Below are 6,213 nucleotides of genomic sequence, written 5' to 3'. Positions count from 1 at the left end.
TGGGGAGGCAAAAGCAAACGTTTAAGAAAAACCACCGTTGCAATATTTAAGTTTACAAAACAGTTTAGTGTTGTGAATCTTGTTGCTAGGTGCCATTGAGACCTATCTGACCCATAGTACCCATCGTGTACTCATAGTGTACCCATAGCGTACCCATAGTACAACAGAGGGGACCACTGCCCGGGCCTGAATCCTCACAATTGTTCTTATGTCTGAGCCCATAACTGCAGCCATTGTGTCAGCCCATCTCCTTCAGAGTCTTCCTTTTCGCTGCCCCTCCACTTTGCCAAGCATGATGTCCCTCTTCAGGGCCTGGTCTCTGCTGACAGCACGTCCAAAGTACGTGAGATGAAGTCTCACCTCCTTTCTTCTAGGGAGCACTCTGGCCATCCTTCTTCCCAGTTTGTCTGTCCTTTTGGCAGTCCATGGTACTTTCAATATTCTTCACCAGCACCATCATTCACATGGATTGATTCTTCATACCTATAAAGGAAGGAGCTCGATGCTAATAAGGAGCAGAATTCCCTGAATACTTTTCCTTATTTTTAGAGCATAGATTACCTAGCAGAGAAACTGAAGTGTTAGCCATTTCTGTCTCCAGAAATGAATCAGACGTGAGGGTGTTGAATGAGATCTGTGACTCATCCATAAACTCTTCTGCGACGACGCACCGATTCACACGTGCATCTCCATTCATGAGTAGAAAGTTCGTTGGGGCCTACTATGTGCACAGAAACGTTTGTGGTTCAGTAGAATTCCGGTCTCCTGTGCACCATACTCCACCCATTTGTCAGCGGTGACTTAGGAGTTGCTATGATGCTAACCAGGTTTCAGGAGAGCTTCCAGATTAAGAAAGACTAAGAAGAAAGACCAGGTGAACTATTTCCAAAAAATCAGGCAGTGAACACCCTATGGATCCTAAGGGTCTGGTCTGTGCCCTGTCCTATGGATGGCCCGGAGCTGGGCAGCATCTTGCCCCAGGTGGTTGCCATGTGGCAGGGGCAGTCTCGGTCGCAGTTAGCAATGACTGCGTGCACACCCGGGTTAGGTACTGAGGATACGGCTGTAGACAAGTCTGGTGGAACCTCTGTATTCTGGCAGAGCTGACATTGTAGAAAAGCGCCGACACAGAACATGTCCAGCTCTGTCCTTAACCCAGCCTTCCCAGGGAGCATATGGGAAAATGGGATTCTGTCGACCCACCCCAATGGGGCGCACACAGGAACTGTGGGAGTAATTTCCAGGACGTGGTCCTTGTGCCATCGGGAGCTCAGTGAAGACACGAAGGAGTGGCATTTCCATCATGCCTGCCTTGTGTGATCTGCCGGAGCAGCACACGCCATCTGAGGCGTGGACAGTTCCTGGGGCACAAGGAGCAGCACACAAGCTCACAACCAGAGACTGAACTGCACCGCATGAGATAACAGAGGATCCCAAATCCAGGATCCCAAGAATGTGGTGGAGCAGGTCAGCCTGAAAAGGTGTGGTATTTCTACACACTGCCAAATGTATTTCTCCAGCCCTGTTATTTCATCTGGCACAATGGAAGCTAGCTCCAGACTCCTTCCATGAGAATGGGTATGGAAAGTATCTGAGTTGAAGTGCAAGAGGCTGTGTTTGTGTGTGTGTGTGTGTGTGTGTGTGTGTGTGTGTGTGTGACACATGAGCCCATGTGAGGGCTGGTTCCTGGGCAGTCGGTCTGCCTGAAATCACGGAGCATCAAAACTGGGAGCTACTTTAGAGATGATTTAACACATCCTCTCATTTCACAGATGAACTACATAATGGAGGGAGCCCTGGTGATGCAACGGTTATGACCTGCATGGTCGGTAGTTCAAAACCACCAACCACTCCTTGGAACACAGACTGGGCATTCTACACCTGTAAACAGGTACAGCCTCAGAAACCCACAGGAGCTGCTATGAGTCAGCATGGACTCGGTGGCAGTGAGTTTGGTTGGGTTTGGTTGCCCACAATTACAGAATCCCTAGAAACAGAACTAAAACACAAAGACAGACGAGAATCCCATCTCTAGAACTCCACCTTCCCAACTGTAGTCGGCTTCATCTGGTTTCCAAGTGTCAGAGGTCTGTGCACGGTTGATCCTACTGGGATTGACTTGGTTTTCTTTTCCGGAGTGTCGTGGGTGAAATGGCGACTCTCAAAAGCTGTGTCCACCCTGGGAATGCAGAACCTGTCCATGTGAAGTGATTTGAGAAAAGGGAGCTCAGATCACGACCCTGGATTAGGATGGGCTCTGCATCCAAGGACCTGTGTGGTGAGAAGAGAGGAGGAGAGGGCACCCACACGAGGAGGGGGGCAGCGGCCGTGAGTGACGTGATGGAGCAACAAGGCAGGAAACACCACGGATGAGGAGAGCTATAAAAGAAGATATGGGATCGCAGAGCCGCTAGCAGGAAAGCATTCTCCTGACCCCCTCATTCTGGATGCCTGGCCTCCAGAATCATGAGAGAGTAAATTCCACTTGAAGTCGCCGAGTCTGTAGTCCTTTGTCACAGCAGCCAGCAGAAACCAATCCCCACGTGTTTCTCTGCCTGTTCCATCCCTTCCTCGCCCGGGAGAGGAGTGCTTTGATCTCAGCAACATAGCACAGTTCTGAGAGGCCAGCACCATCAGGGAGAGAAAGATTGTTTATGGACGGTCATCGTGGAAGAATCTGAAAATGTCGGCCTTCACAGAGCCACTGCAATCCCTGAAGGGTATAAATGGTCAGGGTGCCCAGCTGCCACTCAGCAGTGGGACGCTCAAGGTCCCCTGGAGACAGCTCAGAAGAAAGAAAACCACCTGCTCCCCTCCAAGTCAGCCCCTGGAAGCCCAATGGAGCAGAGACCCAGTCTGCCACACGGGCCAGCCATGAGTAAGAACCACCTTGATGGCAACTGGGGGCTGGTGAACCTGCCCTGATTAAACCAGCCAGCTGTCCTCGGGAAGTGTCTCCCAATGCCCCGGGCTGTCCCCTGCATCATCTGAAAGCATTATCAAAGTCTACAGGCCCCATCTGTGCTGGAGGCACTGGTGCCCTGGTGGCGTAGTGGTTATGAGCTGGGCTGCTAACCCTAAGGGCAGCGGTTCAAAATCACCCTGGGAGAATGACGAAGCCTTCTACGCCCATAGAGTGCTACAATCCCTGAAACCCACAGAGGGGGCAGTTCTACCCTGTCTTATCAACTCGCTATGAGTTGCCATCGACTCTGTGGTAGTGAGGGAGATGCCGAATGACAGAGCCCTGCTGGCATAGTGGGCTACGGGTCAGGCTGTTAACTGCAATGTCGGCAGTTCAAACCCACCAATCGCTCCTTGGGGACAAGCTGCGCCTTTCTGCTTCTGTAAAGATGTACAGCCTTGGGAAACCAATGGGCAGGTCTTCTCTGCCCTGCAGGGTTTGTGTGTGCTGGAATGGACTCCATGGCGGTGAGTTCAAGTGCGATTGTGGTCACGACGGACTCTTGTTCTGCTTGAGTTCATTCTCCCTCCAGCACCAAAACACGAAAAGCCAACTCCCCCATCGCGAAGTGCTGACGCGAGGTGAGCAGCCTAGTGCATCACCACGATGCCGCCGGGGCTCCGGTGCCGCCAGCGCAGAGGGGGCTTATAGACCAGGGTTGCACCAGCACTTTCCTATCGACAAAACCACCCTGGAGCCAGCAGCTTACAGTCAGCCTTAGCCAGCAGGTGGCTGGGCAAAGAGCAGAGCAGCCAGACCAGTTCAGTGAGCACGTTCAGGAAGGAGGAGATGTTGGTCCTTTGAGAAGATGCCTCAGGCCGTCCTTGAGCTCGGAGACCACCAGAAGTGGTGGCCCTGAGGACCAGGGAAGGAGGGACCACGAGCTGTCCAGAGTCCCTGGGCGGTAAGGTCACCTTCCACAGAGACACCGACAGAGGCACAGCCAGGTCCCGATCCTGTTCCTGGCTTCTCCTCTGGGATCAGGAACAGTTACTTTTCTTCTCCACAAATCATATGTGGTCACTTCACATCAAAGAGTCATAGAGCTGGAGAAAAAAACATCCTGGTTCATCCCCAACTTTTCTTCCAACCCAGGAAAGTCTGATGCTTATATCCTGCCAGCCTGAGGGAACTTCTCTGCGGCCATCAGAGCTCCAACGCTCCCTGGCTGCCCTACTTAGAAAGCCCTTTCCTCCCAAGGAGACTTTTTCCCTGGGGTATTAGACCTGGCCAGTGCATAGGGATCAGAGCAGAGCAGGACCTCCTACTGGGAAAGGGGGTGGGCTGAGTGGCTTCTGTTCCCTTGTCAGCTGTGCTCAATCTCCTGCAAGTCCCAAGGCCACACTGCCTGGGACAAATGGGCACCTGGAACCTGCTGCTGGCATGGCACTGGAAAGGCATCACCTCACTCTCACTGCCACCCAGTCGGTTCTGACTCATCGGGACCCTACAGCACAGGGTAGACCTGCCCCTGTAGGTTTTTGAGACTGCGACTCTGTATGGGAGTAGAAACCTTGCCTTTCCCCCACAGAGTGGTTTCCAACTACTGACCTTGCACTTGGCAGCCCAACTCTTAACCACGATTCCCCAGGGCTCCTGGGAAAGGGACAGAGACTGGTAGTATGGATAACGCAGTATATTGCCTCATCTCACCACCCAGTCTCCAGGTTCCAGGAGAAGGGGGAGGGGGGGCAAGTAGGAGACCCTTGGAACTCAAGGAAAAGCATGCACCTGGGTGGGTGTTAGGGCATGGTGACCAAGACACAGCTAGACAAAGCAACGGGGGAATGGCCAACGTATCTGTCCTCCTCACTCTAGGGGGGGGGGGGGCATCTCAGTGCCATCTGTGTCACAAGAGTCTCGGTGTCACAGGAGACCCTGACGCTGGCCAAGCAGGCCTGATCCTAAGTCCCGACAATTCCTATCAAATCACACAGACATCAAGGGCAACCACGGATGTGCCCCATGCTGAGAAGCTGTCAAATGAGAAATTCCATGATCTTTTCCTTCCATTTTGTCCATGAACTTTTGGAAGCACCCTCATACCCCAGGTAACCCTCACCTGGATCTTTTACTTGACTGAAGGACCCCTGGTGGAGGCGTGCTTAAGAGTTGGGCTGCTAATTGCAAGGCCAGCTGTTTGAAACCACCGGCCGCTCCTCGGGAGAAAGACAGGCTTTGACTGCCATTAAGAGTTGCAGCCTCTGAAACCCATAGGGCAGCGGTTCCCACCTCCCTCAGGCCGCAACCCTTTCATCCAGCCCCTCATGTGGTGGGGACCCCCAACCCTAACATTATGTTCATTGCTACTTCATCACTGTCATTGTGCTCCTGTTATGAATCATCATGTAAATATCTGATAGGCAGGATGTATTTTCATTTTACAAATTGAACATCATGAAAGCATAGTGATTCGTCACAAAAACAATATGTAATTATATCTTGTGAAATATTTATTTCTAATGACAAATAAATGAGATTTTGTCTTGAAGCATGGTGTAGCGTGGGTAACAGTCTTCACACCGGGTACTGTATGTGGGCATATCCGCATGTGGGCGGACCCGCCTGGAAATGGATAAAGGAGCGGTGTCTCTGTTCCTAAGACCATCGGAAATATGTGTTTTCTAATGGTCTTAGGCGACCCCTGTCAAAGGGTCATCTGACCCCCAAAGGGGTTGTGACCCACGGGTTGGGCACCGCTGCCAGAGGGGCCATTCTCCTCTGTCCTGTGGGGTCACTATGCATTCAGAAACGACTGGACGGAGTGGGTGTAGTTTGGGGTTGAGGATGGGGGCAGGGTGCATTCCCAGCCTTCGTGAGTTGAAAATAGACATGGAGCTGTAAGTAATCGTAGAAGGCAAGTCTATTGCCTAATGCAATGCCTTCAAGTTTATTTTTCCTTTTCATGTGGTTGTTGGCAAATTTCTGGGATGGGAAACAAGATCATCCTTTTGGGAAGCTGCCCCTTTGTGTTTCTCCAAGTTGCAGAAATACACACAACCCTAACTTGTCCCCCAAAGGAGGGGGGAATCAAAGCCAACCACTCCAAACTAGTCTCTTGCTGAAGAGCCAAAGAATCACTTCTGTGGGCTGCTGTTTGCTTGTTTTTCTTTTTTGTTTTCGGGGGGTGGGGGTGGGGGGTGGGGGTGGGGTCAGGAGGGAGTCTGTCCAGGCAGTAGCTCTCCTTTGGGTCACATATCCCTTGTAAGGCCACAGAGGCTCTACCAAAGAAGTCCTGAGCACGTGGC

Source organism: Echinops telfairi, unplaced genomic scaffold (genome assembly GCF_000313985.2).
Source record: "Echinops telfairi isolate 266 unplaced genomic scaffold, ASM31398v2 ScPeMD7_7424;HRSCAF=8462, whole genome shotgun sequence".
NCBI classification, from domain to species: Eukaryota; Metazoa; Chordata; class Mammalia; order Afrosoricida; family Tenrecidae; genus Echinops; species Echinops telfairi.
Note: the sequence above shows the minus strand (reverse complement) of the source record.